Raw genomic sequence first — 18829 nt, 5'->3', positions numbered from 1 at the left:
GTGCACAGGATGTTATATTTTCTGTAATTTTTCAAACCATTTTCCCTTTTCCTTTCCACTGTTTTGTTTGCAATGCTCTTCAAGTGGGTGTGCTTTGACCTATTTGTTCCTCTGTATATGCCTAATGAAGTACAAGAATGCCTAGTGCCTATTAGATAATGTATTTCTTTATGGCTTTGTAGATGCTCATGCATAAACACATGCATTAAAGCCTTCACTTTGGTTGGCAAATAGCACTTCCTAATGTGCTCACCACCCCAGATTGCATTTTACTGGGGTAAAAATAAATGGAGGCTGTCTCAGCCTACCTGGGTTACCTCCATGACATTTCCTGCCATCATGTTTTGTTTGCTGGTGTCCTGTCTCCCAGATTGAGTAGAGGAGCACTGCACAGCCCGGGGCAGGGGAAAGCCCTCTGCAACTCCCAGCAAAGGCAGGCCCTGGGGACTGAGAAAGCAGTCACAGCCATGACTTTGGTTCTTTGGTTGTCTCAGCAGTTCTTTGGTTGATCAGGTCTTGAAAAAGTGACCTCAAACCAGGTGGGAGTTGTACATTATGAGCTCATGACAAACACTGTGGGCTCTGATGAGATATGCTATAACCATTAACCAGATTTTTTAAAGCTCGTGGGACAGGCTTCAGCAAGTTGTCTCCTGGCAAAGTGTCTGTGGAAGAAAAATCATGCAACCACAGATTGATGACTCAAGCTATGTAAGGACTGGTGCTTACCTCGACTGGAGCTGTAAGTACAGTGAAGAGCACCTGGGGCAGGCCCGAGCACCTAGGCAAGGGAACTGAGAACCTGTACAGAACAGAGTAGTGCTGAGACAGGTTTTGGAGCTCAGTAGGAGAGATGTGGGCATGCGTGGGACTCAGGGCAGTTCTCATGGCCTGACATAAAGATTAGGATCAGACTGTGATGGTAGGCAGTAAAGCCAGAAGATGGGTGGAGAAGGGATCCCAGAATATTCTAAATTGGAAGGGACCCACAAGGATATTGTGACAATCTGTATTTCTGTAAATGTGTGATCTCCCAAAGTAATTATCAAGGGTGACAGTTCTGTTGCATTTTAGTTCTAAGACCAGATGTGTATGATAGATATGGTGCATTGCCTACAGGCAGCTTGATTAGTCATCTTATTGGATTGACAGGGAAATCACTTTTGTGATGCTGCAACTTTCCATTCTCTTTATTCCTTCTTCTCTTTAATTTTTATTTTCCCACGCTCAACAGTTTTCCCTTCCATTTCCTGTAATTTTCCTCTTAATTTTCTCTGATTTGCAAGCTGGGATAGAGGCAACAACATTTTCTTAGTTTAGTAATGGCTCAGGAAGTACGTGGTTTCTCCTGGAACTAAAATATGACTACATTTTATTCAGATTTATTTTAGTTGTTGCTTTATATTTAAAGGTTTATGGGGTTTTATCTTTGGTTTGGGGAGAGATTTGTGTCTCAGGAGTGTTGATTTTCAACTGAAAGAGCAAATCTGTTGACTTTTTGGTCATATGCATTGCATTTGTTTTCAGGCATATTCATTTGACTTCCTGGTAGTCAGCCATTTCAAAACAATTTTGAAAAAATCTTATTGTTGTCAAATAATTTGTTTGCAATAGACTATATCCCAGTGATTCTTTGTATTTTCCTTGTACTTTGTGCCCAAAAATTCATGGGGTTGCAGATTAGTTACTAAATTCTTGCTTGTACAGATTATTTGGAAAACATCTAGGAACTAAACTTTTCCTGCACTATATTAATTATTCAAATTGCCATTTGAATCCTTGAATTTAGCTCAATATATTTAGATGACAACAAACACCAGCTTTCATTCTGTTGCTCTGTGGGACAGCTACAATTGCCAGAAGAAACCAAAGTGAAATTACATTACTTGACAAATATAGCACAGTTTATTCCAGATAAAGGTGTATTCAGCTACCTTAGAGACAATTATTTGTATTTCTTACACACACTGCCTTTAATGGAAGGGAATAAAACTGTGAGTGAACTGTATCTGCTATGGACTTTGGGCTACAATTGTGAACACCCAGCTCTTCCGAGAGTAAGATGCTTCGTGCAAGATTGAGTAAATTGCAGTCAGCTGTAAAATCAAATGACTTCTAAGCTGCCACATGGCACCACCACAGGAATGAACACTGCATGTATCTAGCTTGCTTCAGAGGTGCACCAGTAATTTGTACTGCTTCTGAGCCGTGGCTCAGTCCTGCCCACAGCATCTTTATGTTCTTCTTCCTGTGCCCTTCAGCCTGCCCAGAGATCCCTGCAGGACTGGTACTATACCCCACCTTAGCCAGTGTGAAATAAGCTCATGCTCATGAACCCATGCACAAAAGTTGCAGCTGCAGCACACACATCCTGTCTGGAACAGAGGCAGGAATACCATGCATTTCCTCAAAGTTTCCTACACTCTTCTGTGGTGAATAGTCCCAACATCTTGTTCTGCAAAAATCTGGTACATCCTGAAAGTCCATCCTGTATCATAAACAAAGACAAGGCCTTGCAAAATAAAGCAAGGCCAGAACAAAACAATACTGGATGACATAATTTAAGAATGTCCTGAAACATATGAGCAGGGGGAATGATATGAAGTCACAAAATCAGTCTTCTAACATGTCCTAATTCTGAGTCCTTTGTTGTACAACCTTAATGATTTTTTAAATTCGGTTGTGTGACTATGACGTCTAGGTGAATTGAAGGGCAAGGACTGAAGAGCTGATAGCTAATGGGAAAAGATATAGCACAGTTAAATAAAGTAACTTTAGAAGGCATACAATTTAGCTATATACTTGGAAGAAGCTTGGTTTTGTAAAGGGCAGGATGTGAAGGGTGAAGACCTGAGGAGCCTCTTGGGAGAGGGGGAAAAGTACTAAGGTATTTTCAGCTCAAGGGAAGAGAAATTACAGAGGTCTGAACTTTGGTTCCCCGCCCAGAATACATTGAAAATTATCTCGGCAAGCTAAAGACTGGAACAGTCCCTGAAGAATAGACAAAATTTCCCAGCTTTCAATCTGTTATTTTTATTATGTGTACACATAGGCTGTAGAAAACTGCTGAGAACAGAATCCACCTCTGGTCATTCCCAGTGACAGCCATCAAAAGCAGAAGCTGCATTTCCAGTTAAGGAAGCATCTTGTTCTGAGACAATGCTAAAAACATACTCTGAGCTCACTGAAGCATCATTTAGAAAATTTTCAGATTGGAAGCAGTCAGGATCATAAAGATAGAAACAGGAGAGGGCAATTAAATTATTAACAACCCTTCAGATTTCTTCCAGCATGTACACTCCTCTGGGCAAAACACAGCATTGATGCAGCACAGGATTCCAAACAAATTCATTTTTTCATCCTTTTTATCAGAGGCAGAATTGTTTAATAACTTCCTTTCGAAATAGTAAGGTCCAGCCCCAAACGCTTGGGCGCTGAAGTACGGAGAGATTTTCCAGGAGCCCAATGACTCCCGCCTCTGTTGGGTGGGGCTTCATTTGCTCCTGGCAGCAGCTCCTCAGGGGGTAGTTCTTCCCCTGCCGGCTTCCCCTAGGGTTTCATGGCAGGAGGCAAAACTTGGGGAGGGAGAATCTTGCCCCTGCACGATCCCAACCCCCTTCGACATACACACGATGACGATTAGTTTCTTACCAGATGGTAATTCCAGGAGGCTGGGGGTGGTTCGCTGCCCCCCGCTTTGCGAGTCTCCCACCCCCTCTCGGACTGTCGGGGCGGGGGAGGGGCTCCTGTCGCCGGCCCGAGGAGGGGGAGGAGAAGGAGGAAGAGTAGCGTCTGCGGCTCCGTAGGAAGTCGGTCCTTACGACAGACACTACCTAACGGGAAGACGTAGCACTGCTTTATCTGTCTTCACGTATCTCCTTCCCCTGGTGGGCTTTGGTATAAATGGAAGAGGAATTTCAGCAGGCTCGAGCTAATCAACGTTTCTGTGTAAATACACAACGTGCTTCCTCCTACGTTTTCTCTTGCAGATGGGGCTCAGCTGAACAAGCCCTCCTCTTGAATCCCGTCGTAAGCACCACCATGCGGGAACCGGGCTAGACCTACTAGAGGCTGCAGCAAGAGCGTGGGCGGCCTTAAGCAGAAGCGATGAGTTCTGTCCTCCTCTCTGGGATGATTTAAAGATAAAATAAGCTGCTCTGTTAACAACCGGTAAGTGAGCACCCCTGGTTTATCTCGTATAGCTCTGTAAAGCCTTGCACAGGCTGAGTGGATCTCGTGGACGGTACCTGAACCCATAGGATTGGGTGCCCTGGGAGTGCTTGTTCCCGAGTTTGCCGGTGTCTCTGGCGCTGGACACGTGACGGTTGTAGGGACACGCTCCACGGCGGACACGATGGATCTCGAGGGTCTTTTCCAGCCTTAACTGTCCCATGATCTTCTTGCGTCATTCCAGACGGGAAAGCTTCCAGCTTTAACGTCGTGTAAAGTTTGTATGCATGCTTCCAATTTTAAAATTTCCTTCAGGTGAATGCTGATGGCAGCAGCTGCCAAAAACATTGTTATTCAGTGTAAATTACCGCGTATTCAAAGGCAGAGCTAGCTCTTTCAATACATCAGCGTGTTTCTCGGTGAAAGCACTCAAGGAATTAAACTGAATTTCTAGAGGGATGGAGCCTGCCTCTACAAGCCTCCTTTGAAGAGAACACAATTTTAATCGGTTTTGAGAGCTGGTGAGATGAGACGTCCCAGACCTTTCCCAGAGATTCCTGGGAACTTCACGGGAAAAAAAATCTTAACACGGCGGTGTAGCCCGGAGCCGCTTCCCGGGGGGGTCAGCCCAGTAGAAACTGAAGTGCCGCCACCCCCCGCTTTCCCGGCGGCTCTTGGATGCGCCTGATGCCGCAGGCGGGCGGCCGGCGCCGGGGAGCGGGGCACAGGCCGGGCTGCGGCGCTGCCCGGGTCCGCATGCGGGGCCGGGTGTCGCCACCTCGAGCAGCGGGGAGCGCGGGAGCGTCCGGCGGGCAGCTGTGCGCCTTCGTACACAGGTAGGCGGCTCCGGGTGGGGACCCCTGACGGAAGGAAGGGGCCGCCCGACTTTCCCCGGCTGCTCCTGGTGGGCTCGGGGCGGGGGAGCCGCCCGCCTTCCCCCAGTCTCCCGGAGTAGCTCCGCTGGCAGGCCGGGGCGGCGGGCGGAGCCGCCTCGGGGTCCCCCGCCGGCGGTGAGTCGCGGCGGGCGCGCCGGCGGGAGGCGAGTGCGGGAAGGGGGAGATGGATAGGGCGATAAGGGGCGGCGGGGCCCGGTGCTGCGAGGGGGGCAGAGCAGGGCTGGGGAACGGTGAGCTCATGCAGGCAGAATAGCCCCGCGCAGGGGGAGCCTCCCGGCGGAGCTGACGGCGACCCGTAAGTAAAACTGGACGGAAGATTTGGTGGTTTCTCTTGAATTGCTTGGGTCGGGTAATCCCCGACCGTTTTGCCATGGCTGCCGGTCAGGCAGGTTCGGATAAAAGATTGCTTCTAGCGAGGGTACCGAAAGGGAGCTGCTCCGTGGAAATCCCGAAGGCCTCGGGGAAGGAACAATGGCTCTGTGGGTAGAGTCTGCCTTAAGCTATGCAAATCCATTATTTGCATTTGAGGAAAGAAACAAACCCTGGAAGTTTAACGTCCCCTGCCTTTTTTATTTTTGTTTTTTTTTTTAAACTACTTGTATTATTATTTGACAGCGGCGGTGGTGTTTCAGTTTGAGTTAGAGCAAGTGGTGAGATCAGTCCTGCTGCCCTTTTTAAAAATTTCCTGGGAGATGAGCGGCTGGTCTGAGATTTGTGCCTGTTGTGTTGTTACCGACTTGAAACTTTCTATCTAGTTTTCTTTATTTTTTTTCTCTTTCTTCATCCGTGTTTTACTGAGCTATTCTCACATAGTGTGATTGCAGAACTATTAAGATTGATCTTAGTGATGGGATAAGATTACTTACTTTAATCTGGTAATTTAGCTGAACTGTGCGGAAATGTTATAGATAAAAAAAATATGAAAATGTTACAGAGAAAAAGTATATATAAAATATTTTTCTGGAGGGTGCCGTGGTACTACATGGTCATTCCTAAGCTGAAGGAACTAAATCCAGAGAGGTGTTGAAGGAAATGTGCATTGAGTAGGGTTTCCTGCCCATCAACACGCAGTATGCTTGTCTGACTAGGTCTCAGAAGTGATATTTCAAAAGTAAAATAACTCTCCTTTCACATGTAGGGCTTCACCAACTGTAGCTCTGGTTTCTATTTCACTTAAATAAATTTGCTTACCTTTTTTCCCCAATCTGATGCAGTACCTGCTCCTTTACCTCATCTGTCTCTGCTGAACTGATACAGTTCATTAAGTTACATTTTAGGCTTATGGCTGTTATTAAGGCAACAGAATTAAAGGTGTCTTAGTCTCAGGTCTCCTTGAAGGTCATATTGGCTTTAGCAGATTTCTCATGCTTGTGGGATATATGAATCATCCCCCGAGGCTCATGAGTCGCCCAGTGTCCTTATCCCTCCCTGTTCAAAGGTAGGAGGAAAAATTTTTCTCTGGAAGCAGTTGCTAGTCGGGGATGTGCCCATGGGAGCAGTTGCAGAGTGTTCAGTTGAGACATTAGAACCTGAAAGCTGATAGGAAGATCACCAGTACCTGAGTCCTAAGTTATGAACAGGTTGGGAGATACTTGAGTTACAGGGGTTTTGACTAGAGCAAGGTGTTGGACAAGACATTATGTTGATATGTACTATGTGTGCTGTTAATGGTTTTAGCAGTTAGGCAGGGGAGTTGCCTGACTGAAGAGGGAAATACAGTAGGTGAAGTGGTGACAGATCTCCTTTGCAGTGGGAAGTTTGTGAGATGCTTCTCCCTCAACTTCTCCTCAAGACTGTGATAGCTTACAAGCAGAGGCAGGTTTAGAAGATTTTAGATGATTGCTTTCTTCCTTAGATGTTCATTTTTGGATAGAAGCTGTTGTGATAGCCTATTTGTACCATTAGCAGCACTTCTGTCTCAGGCTTGTTCTCTGTTGGTTTCTGAGCATGCTGTGATTGTTGTCTCTTGGTAAAAGTTTGGTTTGTCTCCCCAAAGCAGGTTTGGAAAATTTAACGTAAACCAGCTTTGGCTGATTTGTGGTTTTCTTCTTGGTGTTGTTTCATGTGCTTCTGTGTGTTGATTCAAATACACTGGGCCTGGAAGAGGATGCAGTCAGATGGATCATTTGAACACAAAACATATGAGACCACCATGATTCTCAATGAGGTTGTCTACACCACTGACTTAAAAGGGCTCTTGAGGAAAGGCTCTTGGTTTTGTGTGGTTTTTTTTTTTTTTTTTTTTTTTTTTTTTTTTTTGTTTGTTTGTTTGTTTCTCCACAGTATAGCTTGCTAGCTGTAGACAGGATCTAGGTTTGCCTTTGTACATTAACATTTAAGGTTATTTTACTTAAGAGCATAAAAGGTTGGTTTTGTTTCATGTATGATGTGAGGTCCTCTGCCTTGGTTCCCTATCTAAATGCATTTTAGGAATTAGCTCAAGACTTCTTGAAATACCTTTTTTTACAGAGAACTTTCCCTACAGATGTTTGCACTGTTTCAACTAAATCAATTGAAGTGTGCCCTATGTTTTGAGGAGGAGTTTAGTTTTTCAAGCTTATGACATGTAATTTGTCTTTCATTTGAATAATTTATTCATCAATTTCTTTAGCTTTATAGATAAGCTATAGTATAGTAATACTAATTAACTAATTTATGGGATAACTGAATTTACAGAATTTTTCCTTTTTCAGAGTGTTTATTTTCTACTGTCAGTTTTCTCAAAATACCAGAAGCTGTGTAGAGAGTAAACGACCCCCTAAACTTCCCCTTTAATCCAGTTTCTTCTGCTTTTGCAGTGTTACGTATGGTTGCTTGTATACTTAGTCTTCAAGGGAAATGCAAATAAAGCTACTTGAACGTATTATTTGTTGTGTGAATTTTCTGAAGCTTAAATTTTTCTTTTACCGTCCTTCCAGAAGAGCCTACAACTTCATCTTTTCTTGATTTGATGTATATTGAGGTCTAGAGGAAAACAGGATGTGCATGCTGCTGTTTTATTTATAAGTCTCTTTTCAGCAGCTCTCACTTTGCAGTTTAGTGTATTAATCCCTGATACCAATACCAGTATTGGTATTTGTGCAGAGAGGTTGAAAAGTGATGGGCAATATTAGCTAGCACGGTGAAGCAAAAGCAGGGAAATGCGTGGGTTGCATGCAGTGTTACTACCTTTTGAAAAACGGGTTGAAAAAATTCAGGTGCAGAATGTGGTAAAACACCCTGCAGCAGTAGTTCTTGCTGTCTTCTGTACTTGTCATTCTGAAATACCATGTCCTTTTAAAGTTTATTTTGCTCAGCTGGATTGGCTCTTCAGTGTTCCAAGCTTGGTTGTTCTTCGGCCTTGAAGGCAAAAATGATGCCTTGGTATCCTGTGAGGAAGACCCTTTGAAGCACTGTCACAGAGTAAGAGAATTGTGAGTGTCCCTGGATAATAACCTAAACTTGTGTGGAACTGTTCAGTTACCTCTGCTCCCAGCCCTAACAGCAGTAGTAAAACTGGAGTATGGTGTGCCAGGTTTTTTTTTTACATTCTAGTGTAAAAGGAGAGCCAGGCAGAGTAAGGTAAAAAAATGGAATACCTTCCACTTGCCCTGACTTTGAAGGGATGGCTGGAAAGCCTACAGAGCCAGTTGATCTCCCATTCTGTTAGGAAGGCTAGAATGGAATAATCTAGGAACTGGTTTTAAGAGCAGGCACGAGTGAAATGATGGTCTCTGTTAATCACTGAAACTCTTAATATCTCTTAATTTATAGTGTAAGTTTCCATTTCCTGAGCTGCAGTATTGCTTTCTTTTGGGCCACTAGCCAGCAGGAAACTTTATTTGTGAGGTGTGTGGCTAGCAGTCTTAGATTTGCACAGACTCTTCAACTCACTTTTAAAATAATAGTTTTATCTCTTGTTGTGAGTGCAGGTTAGAAACACTAAAATAGGGATCTACTGCAGAGCTTAGAAAAGTTCTTTGTTGGACTGGATCTACAGACTGACATGTGCATTGCAGAGGTCTCCAGACACTGCTTGCTTTCCCTGCTTTGTGGAATCCTGAGGCCAGCAGTGAAATGAGAATGGTGTGAGGGGCATAAGCTTTACCCTGGGCCTTAGCAGAGGTGGGCAGAGGAAATGTGATGGCCATTTAATAGTCAATATGGAATGTATGTGTGTGTTTATAAAATACAAATTGCATCACATGTGGGATGAGGGGGAAGTCCCTTTTTCAGAGTAATAAAGAAATTGAAGTTGTGTTTTTGCCATAATATTTTCTTTTTTTTTTTTTTTTTTTCCTCATGTAGTTGTAAGTTAATGTAACTCCCTCCTGGGCAGGTAATTTTTGAAGGTGGCTTGTGCTGACAGTTTTTTGCCTGCAGGATGACATGTGGGGGGAATTGACCTGTTTCAGAGCAGTGGCATCCAAGCAACAATGCAAGGGAAGATCCTGTGGGTTTTTCTCACTGCAGTGAAGAGACAGGAGTATGTTTGCTGGCAAGGAGCTGTTGGTGAATTAAACGTTGTTCATCATTTGCCAGTTAAGACAGGTATTTCCTGGTTCTAAGTTACAGAACCAGCCAACCTGGTATCATCCACCAGTGCTGCATCTGAGCACCCTGGAAACATTTCTATCTCTGCAGTGCTTGGGGTAGTCTGAAGTTGATGTGTGGGACTGAGACAAGGAGAAGGTGGTGTAGATGTGAGATAGGCTGTAAGGTTTGTTTGAACACATTTGCGCAAGATTAAATGAAGACATAATATTAAATCCACTTGGTGAAGCATGGGAACAAGTTAGGATTTGTCCAGATTGCTGAATGTATACAAGGCTTGCTGGCATGTGGTAGCTAGTCTTGATTGTGCCCCTTGTGTAGACAGGTTACTGCCTTCTCCTTTTGTATCTGGAAAAAGCCTGTGTTTTTCTTGTTGTTGTTTGTTTGTTTGTTTTAATTTTCCCTTGCAGGAAACTTAAAACTACGACTAGCTTTGCCATATTTAATAAGTCAGGGTGATACTTGTCTCAGCTTAGAAGCTGGAGTGCTCTATGAGCCCCCTTCACTACCTCCCAGTTTTACAGCCACCCATGGCGGTTTTAATTTTCCATTCTCAGAAAGTTGAGATGTGGAGGTATGGGTGCACAATGGGAATGAAACACAAAACGGCCATGAAATACTGCTTCTAAGTAATCATCTCCTGCTGTCACTGCTGGAGACAGAACTGGGCTGGATGGACACTCTGACATAGCTGAGTGTTTTTTGTGCTTTCATTGCTCGCTTTGTGCTGTGGAGCACAGGCCAGGTATCTGAAAACTGGGTTTTCAGTAGCCAGGTGATTAAAATGCTGGTTAGTGTACATACCATTAGTACAATTTCTCAAGAGTGACTGCCTTTTCTTGCAGTACATGTTAAGGAAATACTGTTAATTCATTTTCATTGAAACAAATTGAATGGAATAGTTATTTTCATTCTTGTGCGCTAACAGCACACTATAATTTGTTTTTAACTTGGGACATTGGTTCTTAGATGGCTTATTTTCCAGCTAAGGTAGATTTTATATGTAAGATTTCTAGCCTAAATAGAAACTGTTGTTCCGAGCTTTGCAGAAAGAAATGTGAAGTGAAATAGAATATCTCATTCTTCAATTTTCACAGAGAACTTTACTTATAATAAATACTGGTTAGTGTTGAAGTGACTTTTTTGAAACTGGGTGATGGAAATTGGCTAACACTACCTGTTAAGTGGTTGAAAAGGGTATCTAAGCTGTTGAACTTGATACAGCTCTTTTGGGAAATTTGGACACTTACATGTTTGTGCAAGCCATTTCAAAATTAGAGCACTTTTTTCTTCCTCAGTGGCTAGATGCTCTTGTGATACCTGTACCACACAGCTGTGTGACAAGATAAAATGAAACCATATTTTTGATGTCTTTATGTTGTATGTACTTTCTGATATTTAATGAGAAATGAATTTATAGAGTTTTTTTGTTCTACTCAGCCTAGTGTTTATTTTTGCAAAACTTGAGGAGGTCTCAAATACACTAAGTTCCTCATCTCTCACATTTGACTGAAATCAACCAAAGGAGTTCAAAAGTTCTTCAGGGAAGGAAAGAGAAGGGCATGCATGCACACAAACAGGGTATGGTTGCATAAATCTCGTTTCATGCTGAGAACACATGCAGTAGAACAGAACAAAAAGCCTTTTACTGTATGGCATTTTGTGCTCTAATGGAGTTCTGCGTTGTCTGTGGCATGGATAGCAATCTGATAGGACATGGTGGTGCTGGAGGCTGAACCGCATTTGGTGCGGTCAGGGTAGCAAGAAAAGATGTCAGTAGGCAGCACAGCAGGTGCAGTGTATATTGCTCTAGAGGACTTCAAGTTTGATGCTGAAGGAAATATTAGACTTTGTGTTTTATCACTGGTACAGCATGGGCCAGTTTGGTTATGGGAGAGCAGATCTGTGCCACAAATTGCCCTGCTGTGATCTCACAGGGGCGTGAGCCCTCTCTTATCAGACTCTTACTCTCTTGTCATCAGAGGAGACACTCTCATGCAGCCCTGAGCATATCCAGTGCTCAGAAAAGATCAGGTAGAGAAGGATAGTTAATCTGTTTAAAGATACTCTGGTGCTGAAGAAACTCCTCTTCATTTTACTGTAGCATTTAAGGTCTGGTGAAACAGAATTGAGCAGAAAAATCAAATTCTCTGTTTCACCTACAACAAACCAGACCTGGATTGTAAAGGAGCAAAACAAACTGGCAGAGGGAGCTGTGATATGCAGAAGGTACTGTGCGAAGCCACTGCTGTAGCAGAGACCACGCTGTGTGTCTTCAGCCTGCTCTCACTTTCCTGCCTGACTGACTGCCCTTGCACCTCCTTGCTCTCATCTGGGCTTCTAGGAATTTTAGCAGCCCCCAGCAGGAGGGCTGTGAGACTGGCAGGGAGGGTGCATGGGTGGGGTGACAGGCACCTTTAACTCCCCTAAGTTTTAGGCGTGACTGTCCTTTTCAATTAATAAAAAAAAAGTGAAAAAGGAAGCAGTATGTCAGTGTTGGGGAGGAAAGGGGTTGTGTTTAACTTTCACTGAGGATTGAGGTCTGAAAGTCTTGTAAATGGGTGTCTCTGTGTAGCTCTGAGAAAAGCATATAAGCTTTCCTAGCATGCTCTTGTGACTAATGTAGGCAGCTTTCCTCTCAGGCAGATGGCAGTTGAAGATTACTATCAGATATAATTAGCTTTCCTTGCATAGGTAAAAAAACTGAAGTGCATAATTCGGGGCTATGAACTGCACTGTAAGATGGATACCCACTAAAAGTTTGTGCTGCAGTACAGATTGCTGTACATCACTTTATTGCTCTGAATACACAGAAGTACCTAAATGAACCTGTGAAAACTTTTCTGCAAGGAGCTGAATTCTGTTACAGCAACTAACAGTTGTCCTGTGAAAAATTCCAGTTCTGAGTTCTGGGTTCACACTGTGTACCCTGCTCATTTGTTCTTTGTTGTGAATTTGATTTCAGCTTTGTTTAACGAAACACGATGAATGATACTCTAAATGCTAAACTTAGATACACCTTCATCTGTGTTCCACTTGGGAAGCTCACTGCCTTACAAACAATTTTTTTTTTTTTTTTTTTTTAATGCATGTAGACTCACTGGTAACCTTTTCCATTCAGAGAAGATGCCAGAACTTTACACAGTGTTAAATGTTGTACAGGCCTACATTTTTCTACAATGCTGTGTATCTTGTAGCTCTCAGTTGTCAGGATATGCGCTGTTTGAATATTATATGTGGTAGTTTTTCTGTCACATTTAAAAAACAAAACAAAGTACTAAAAGCATTTAGGGGATCAGATACAGGCTCTGATGCAAACTGTATGGCTTTTTTTGTGAGTTCTAAAATATTTTATGTCCACAGAGCATTCTCTTGATTACAAAGTAGCTCATTAGAGCTTTTCTTATGGGTGGTTTTGTTCTTATTGTAAATACTGTATTTGAGCTTCAGTACTAAGAAACCAAAGCTGTGTATAAAGAAGGCTTGTGAAAAGTCTTAATGTTTACAATATTCAAGTTTTTCCAGTGTGGCACTGTCAGTTTTGGGTTAGTTTTCTGATGGTAGTTAGCACTGAAGTTTTGTGTTCTGATTTTCATCCAAAGGCAAAGTCAGTTCATTCATTGAGAGCACTGGGAATTGTGAGGGTTTAACATTATCAGAGAAGCTGCTCAAACTGCTGGTGTACTGCAGATTTCTCCTGAGCTGGCAGGATCCCTGCTTGTGAGAAGCTTCCAGGATTTTGTAGTAGTGTGGGGTAAGTTCTACCACTTGTCTCTATTTTCCTCCCTTCTTGAATTAATTTAGCTTTACACTTTGCACTTACTTGTTTTGCTGCATTCCTGAGAATCCCAGAGCTCTCTTCTGCACAGATGCCTTGCAGCAGATTGACTTGCAGAATTTGCTACTGGGGCAAATTGCATCACAAACAGCTGGGGATTTAGGGGATTTTTTGGTCGTTAGTTTGGGGCTTTTTTTGGGTCGTTGGTTTGGGGCATTTTTTGGGGTGGTGGTGGTATTGGGGATTTTTAAATTTTTCTTTGGTAGTTGAGGCAAGACCGGGAGCAACACAACAAAAATGAAGAAATGTATTGTGTTTGGGGCTCTGACTACAGACATGTTTGGCATGTTATTTAAATGAAAATTTAACTGTTCAGTTTTGTATGCTGGCCAGGTGCATGTTCTCATCTATTTTTTTGGCTTATTAATCCATACAAATCTGCTTAATGTAACCTGTTCCTTTTTAAAGTGTGGGGACATATGGACAATAAAAATTACAGTAAAAAGCTGTGCCATCTAATGATGGCAGTCCTAGTGCATTTGTAATTTATTACGGTTGGGGTTTGCCAATGTTACTGTGAAAACTAGTCATACAAAAAGTACCTGCTTCTATTTAGGGACAGATTCTGATGCCAGTATGGATCAGAATTGATACTGTTACAGTGAAGTAAGAAAATAGTCTGATCTACTTGGGATTTATTGGCAGTGTAGATGGGGGGCATTTAATTCTTCAGGTGCTGGCAGTGAAGCTAGTAAATTAGCCCTCTATTATCCATTGAGGAAAAAAAGGCAACAAAACCCCCACCATGGTTTTTCCATGCCTTTGAGAACCCTAATTTTGCTTGTGAGTGGGCTTTGGTGTTGTGGTTCTTTGTGTGTTTCGTTTCCTTGGATTTTTTTTGAGGGGGATTTATTTTAACCTGGTGTTGAGATTTATTCTTTGCTTCCCCCTAACTGACTGGTAGATTTAGTTTTATAATTCCAGCCATTTTAGTGAGAGCTGAGGTTAAATCTGTAGCTCCAAATCAGCCAGGATGTTTTAGATATGCTAGGCATTGTTAGAAGACAAAGTGTGGCTTGTTTTAAGGTGAACTTAATGCTGTAGTGAATGTGCACATAAAATAAATAGAGATCAAATTTTCTGGTTGGGCCTTTCTTTGCTTAGATTGATCACAGTTCCTGGAGGAAAAAAGTGATGTGCTGGATAGGGTTTGTAACTGAACTGTTTTGAAACCTGACTAATTTACCTTTTCCCAGCCATTTATCTTACTTTTTTCCATTTTTTTCTCTCTGGGAAACCTAAGAAGGATTGCTGGTTTGACCTCAATCCTCTAACTCTGCAAGCACTTGTGGACAAAGCAGTGGTGTGAATGAGTAACTGATTTAGTACTGGGTTACATATCTTTCTATTAATAATTTTCTGTTTTTTCAATTTTCAATTTTTTGTTTTTTTCATTATGTAGTATTTCTGTGGTCTTGGCCTTTTTGAAAGGAGGTGAAGAAGCAAAACAACTCAGTCATGATGCTCTGTTCCTTGGAGGAAGAGCAACTCAAGTTGACTGAAACCTTTGAGTTGTGTAAGTCCAAGTATGAGAAAAGAATGACCTGAACTCTGACCCCCAGAACATGTTTCATGGTTGTTTATATTTCAGTCCCTTCTGGCAAAAGAGCTGAAAGAAAAGGGGAAACAGACTGGGAAGGAGCAGTGTTGTCACCACAGCTTGCAGAAGACCTGCCTGGATTTATAGTAATCTGTTTCTTTGTTCTTTATTATACAGGCACCTATGATGTGTAAAATATAATTAGCAACCTAGCTTAGGTTGGCTAAAGCTTTAAAGGTTAATCTGGGAGAACGTAAGAGGGCTAGGAAAAAATCTGTCAGCTAAGGTTGTATTACTGACTTTGTATGTGTGGGTTTCATAATTTTTCTTTAAGATATAGTTAGAGCTGGATTTTTTTTTATGTTTTATGTTTATGTTTAAAGCATTGGGAGTTAAGGAAGCAGAGTTATTTGTGCTCAGCTCATACTTGCATTTGACTTTGTGTGCACAGGTTTGCTTCTGACCAAACCCCAAATAATTGTTTGTGTACTGTATGGCATCTCTGTGGCTGCTGGCTGTGACAGAAATTGCTCTGTATTCTGAGTCCACAGGAGGAAGAAGGAGGGAAAAGAAGTGAAGTGTGCTGACGGGAGGGCTGTAGAGGGTCAGGACAGGGAAAGCATATGGAAACGTCTCTTCCCAATTTACCTGTGCCTTTGCATGGATTGTCTGCTTCTTGTCCTCCCTCATCTCAAGGCACAAAGACAGGCAAGAAGATGAGGCTGTGGACTTGATCTTACTCTTGATTGTAATTATAGGCAAGGTTTCTGGAAATCTGTGATACTGACAAAGTACCACTTAGATGAGAATCCAGTAGTTAGCATTCTCTTTCTCCTCAAAGCCACAAGCTGGATTTGGATCTATCCAGGGCTGACTTTTAAGCTTGAGTTAGCAGTATTTAACTGTGTGTCCATTACTGGACTAAATCCTAAGCCGTCTTGGAATATTAAAGAATATTTTCTATCTTGAAGGGGAAAAATAATTAAAAATACAATTTACCAGAGGAAAAATACCAGTTCAGTTATCTTTTTTTTGTGCTTGCAGTTTCAGTTGTGTGTGTGCACCATGCTGTCACCTTGAGCTGGTGCCAGGGATCCACACTGCGCTGTGATAATCAGCCAAAATACTAGCTCAGATCTCAAGGGTGGCATAGCAACCCTGTGATAGCCCCAAGCTGGAGGTGACATATTCTGCCTTTCAGCAGGGCTAAAGAACTCAGCCTGGATACTGTTCCTATTCAAGGGCCATTTCTGTGGAAGCCAATGCCTGTGCTCCCTTGTAGTTTGCTTACCAGGATTTTCTGGCAGGATGCACTGGCTGATGCTTTGTGCTTCTGTTTCTCATCTGTGGAGCTGGTATTTCATGTCAGTTAGAAGTGATGTGAAATTTTGCATCAGTAGGCTCAAAAGTGGTATCTCTGTGAAACAGTGCACATAATTGATTGTGGTCCCTCCGAGAACAGGATCACAGTGTTTTCTTTTGCGGCCAAATCGGGACCTCTTTTAGTGAGCTTTAAAAAGCTTGTAACTTGACCTAGGCTTGTACACATGCCTTTTTGCTCTCTAAGAAGCAGTCTGATGAGTGCATGCAGCCTCTGATTTCTTTCTGATTCTGCCTCCACTGTGGGATATGTGTAAGAGCTCCTGTGTCCTCAGGCAGAATGAGGGAGGAAGAGGGGAAAGAGCAGTTAACCACTGAACAGATGACACCTTATCTCATGCAGTAAGAACAAGGGAGTCTGAGCATGGTGATGAGACTGTAAGTCAGGACATGCAGGCCTTTTGCAGCTTTTGCCAAACCCTCTATTGATGATGTTGTCTTTGAAGGCTACAAACTTGTGTTTTTCTGATCTTGTTTGATCTGCTGAGCTGAGAATCTGTGGAGCTGGAGATAAGGATTGGAGAGCTATAGGTGCTGTCATCTGTTCTGCCCAAAACACAGAGATGAACTGTGCTTGTTCCTGCAGCCTTTGGGAAGGCAGCTAACTTTACTCTTCCACCAGATGTGCTGTCTAGGTAAATTAGTATTAGAGGGGGTGAAAGTACAATAGATTTAACTGGACTTGAAATCTTTATCAGTATCCTTTAGCCAAAGGATATGCTTCTGTGGGAAGAGTTTCTGAAATTATAAATATGTCCGCACAGCCACACCAGAGGGAAAGTGATGCATAGATCTTGTAGACTCTAGACAAAAGCAAACTGGAATAGCAGTCATCGTTGCGCTGAAAAATACTAAGTTGCTTTTTCATTTTGCTTGGCCCAGCTGGCAGTTATGCTCTGAAGAACACAATACCAGTGTCTGTTATTGAAAAACAGAATAAAAGAATCCTGAATTGTCCACAAAGTAATAAATGTATTGCTGTCTCTTGGGGTACAGAACGTTTCACCATCAGCAGGATGATGAAGGGGAGGAAGATAAGCACTTAGGCCCTAAAATCAATCTATTGCAGCCTGTCCTGAAATGCTGCACAAGGTCAAAGATGTACACAGCTCTAGTTTGTGTCTCCACAGTAAATTAATGTCAACAGAGGCTGCGGTTCTGGCTGTGGGAACTGAAAAAAAACGAAGATTCACTAAATCTTCTAAACATCTCTATTGCTGTGATGTCATATCTATTGGACATTGCTTGCTGTTGGGTACTTGGAGAAAAGGTTATCTTGCTATTTGGTGTCAGGCTTGATGCAGTATTTGGGCAGAGAGGAAATGATAGGGGAAACATTGGAAACTTTCCTTAACAGAGAGAAGTTGTGTTTGGAGACAGACTGTCTTTTTTTTGTTGGTGTTTTTTTTTCCTCAGATACCTGCATACTGTGGAAGTAAAATGGGTAGCTTGGTGTTTTCTTGGAGAGGAAGAAGGCGTCAGTTGTCATAGACAGCAAATTGTTCCTCTGTTGCTTATCCCCATGTTGTTGGAAGAGATTAGGACAGAAAGTGTTTCATCTTCCAGAGCAGGGAGTAACTTTGGCTGCAGTTACTTGTATGTGTTGTGTGATGTGGTGTGATGCTAGCAGCCCTTAGTGACATTTTGACACAGTAAAACCTTAGGGTTTTTTAGTGTCATGGTTTGTACAGGTTTTCAGGAACAGGAATAAATCCTTTGGTTTGGTGTGGGGCACAACAGATTAACAAGAACCTTTTCCAATTCTGATGCTGCTAAATGTACAACTTCAAAAGTACAACTTCAAAACCAAGTCTGCGTTGTTGGAGAGTTAGAAAGCTAGTTTTAATTCTGAGCCACTTTACTAGGATAACCCAATACCTCTTGCTTAAACAGTGTTTCTAAGGACTTTCTGTTTCTTAAACTAAAATGAAAAAGAACATTAGAAATTATGGGAATTTCAGGTGCATGGGAATGAGGGAAAGCACTAGACCAACTCAGCCATTTCAGTACCTTTTAGACTGTGTGGCAGTGCTGTTGTGTAGTCTCTGCAGCATTCCCTTCCTGAAGAGGGAGAAAATTAATGAACAGTGCAATTAGGCACTTAGTTAGAGGAGGAACTGAAAGAGTGAATAGTGTGAATAGATGAATAGTGTTTAGATTTGGCAGAATACATCTGTGCCATAATGTGCTCAGGTTTTACAGCTTGAGAAAGATGATGATGTGAGAGCTCCTTCCTCGATTATCTTTTTGCTGCATGGTTGTTTCACCAGGCATGTGCTACATCCTGACCAAAAGGAAGCAGTGCTGCAGGTCACAAGCTCAAACCCACAAAATACTGACTACATCTTAAAAATTCTGATGTTTCTTTTTAAACCTTTATTAGGTCTTTATGTGCTTTTAGTGCTATCCCTTTAAATTTCAAGGTCTGCTCAAAGCATATTTTCAGGCATATTTTCCTCCCCCACAGCTACA

At 42.4% G+C, this 18829-nt stretch overlaps 1 protein-coding gene across 3 annotated transcripts in view; it reads left to right on the top strand.

The window, feature by feature from the left end:
• Positions 1 to 3783: 3783 nt before the first annotated feature.
• ST3GAL6 (ST3 beta-galactoside alpha-2,3-sialyltransferase 6) overlaps positions 3784 to 18829 on the top strand; it is a 41950-nt gene continuing 26904 nt past the window's right edge. For all 3 annotated transcript variants that reach the window (XR_009275935.1, XM_058823548.1, XM_058823535.1), the window contains exon 1: positions 3784 to 4170. The gene's annotated coding sequence lies outside the window, so the exon portion shown is untranslated. The remainder of the gene's footprint in view (positions 4171 to 18829) is intronic.

This window comes from Ammospiza caudacuta, chromosome 2 (genome assembly GCF_027887145.1).
Source record: "Ammospiza caudacuta isolate bAmmCau1 chromosome 2, bAmmCau1.pri, whole genome shotgun sequence".
Classification (NCBI taxonomy): domain Eukaryota; kingdom Metazoa; phylum Chordata; class Aves; order Passeriformes; family Passerellidae; genus Ammospiza; species Ammospiza caudacuta.
The sequence above is the reverse complement of the archived record's forward strand: the minus strand, read 5'-3'. Positions and strand labels throughout refer to the sequence as shown.